The sequence below is a fragment of the Henckelia pumila genome, chromosome 4, assembly GCF_033568475.1.
Source record: "Henckelia pumila isolate YLH828 chromosome 4, ASM3356847v2, whole genome shotgun sequence".
Taxonomy (NCBI): Eukaryota; Viridiplantae; Streptophyta; class Magnoliopsida; order Lamiales; family Gesneriaceae; genus Henckelia; species Henckelia pumila.
Genome location: NC_133123.1, coordinates 191,715,724 through 191,717,751, shown reverse-complemented (window position 1 = coordinate 191,717,751; position 2,028 = coordinate 191,715,724).

The window sequence follows — 2,028 nt, the reverse complement described above, 5'->3', positions numbered from 1 at the left end:
ATGGAAGGTAGTGTTGGAAAACGGTGTTCAGATCAATCAGAATTGATACCCGGTGCAGCGGAAGTTTTAAAATTTTATATGGAACGATTCCATATCATGGGTATCAAAACTTTACGATTAAATTGTGCGTGTAAAAATTAAATAACAATTAAATTTTTACCTTGAATCTCGAAACGAGATTATGGACACCAACAGATAACTCTGCTCTTGTTGTATATCCCAGGAACTGATGGACGAACAATTCTTCAATCAGGTCCACGAACAGAAGTTTAATCCCTCTAATAGATTGCACTAGAAAATCTATCAGAAGTTTCTACGAAGAGAATTAACGAATTTGATCCGTTAAACCAGACTGCAAATTCGAAATTCACAGACTGGATTTTAGAGAGAAAACACAGAGAGGGGGCGCGGCCACTCTAGGTCTCAAAACCCTAGTGTTCAAAAATTATGACCTTTGTTGTGTAATTTCTGTACTGCAATAACTTATTTATAATGTGGGCTGCTAACAGCTTAGGGCCGATTAGTCATAAGTTCAAGCCTGACAAGCAAAGCCCGCATGTTCAAAAATTAATATAAAATTCATCGTGACTCAGATTAATAAACCAATTTCACCAATGTGCACAGAAACTATTTCTGCATCTTTTAAAGTCAAGATAAATTTTTTGAATCCGAATTCAGTGATTTCCAAAAATGCCCATCCCTATGTCATTTTAGGAAATCTTACTCTTCTACTCTGATATAAGAAGTCGCACTTCTTTATTCACTAAATTTAACTCTTTAAATTTAATTATCTCAACGGGGATTAAAAATCCATTACTTGTGTGACCCTCAATGGTTCAGGGATACAGCTAGCCGTGGGCTCACAACTCCTTGTGACTCGGAACAACAATTTCCGACTTGCCCATCGAATCATGGTAAGAGCGCCTAGCAACATCGCCCCATGATTCCCTAGGTATCACTGATAGTGCCTGCAAGAACCAATAGATTTTGGTTAGCGTACAGTACGGTCCCTTCATCCATATATCCCGATCGAATCAACAACTATTGGTAAATCGAGAGTCGTTCGAGATTCGATAACTATGAAATGCATCTTGAAGATCAAATAGTGACATCGCATGTGCTACTAAGAAACCATTTCTTAAAACACATCATGTACTCTGGCCAGAGATTCGTCACACTAATATCTCCTCAGATTGCATAGGATATCCACACTAGCAAGTATGTGGTGAATCCTTGACAACAAAGCATCGACTCCTATATGTGTCGTAACTGTACCCAATCCCGACACCTGATGACCCCAATAGAGTCGGTAAACGAGTCAAAGTACAGTACTAGCATATAGAGTCTCAATGATGTTTCAAGTAGTAAGGACTAATGGTGTACAACCAAAACCGCGGACTTTATCCACTCGATAAGTGATAACCACTTGGAAAGTTCGGATAAGGTAGTTCGATCATTCATCGTATGAATATCCATTTGCATGCTTTGAACATCTCTATGTTCCATACCAATGAAACGTGGTACTCGGCATCGCAAATGCTAGTCTCAATCTCGAGCGATCCTTATCCTTATTAACAGACAGCTCAATCGACTAGGAACAGTTTAGAATATACAGTGACTATAAGATGTGTTTCATGATAGCCATCCCCATGTGCCACCACATCTTACATACACTATAGTATATTCAAGGTCTTCATCTAAACATCTTATAGTATGTCACAACATAATAATATGATAAAAGATAAAGTAAACGCCATTATAAAAGTGTAAATTATATTAAACAAAAGATTGTTTATACATAGAGTCATAAAAGCCCTAAGCCACAAGTTGGCTCACCGGGCACCCACTCTTTCAATCTCCCACTTGCCCTAAATCCAACTAGTCATACTACGCAGTCCCATTGCTTCGTGATGTTTGTCAAATAATGGTCCTGGCAAGGGCTTAGTAAGTGGATCAGCGATATTGTCTGCAGAGGCCACTCTCTCGACAGTGATGTCTCCTCTTTCCACGATCTCCCGGATGATGTGG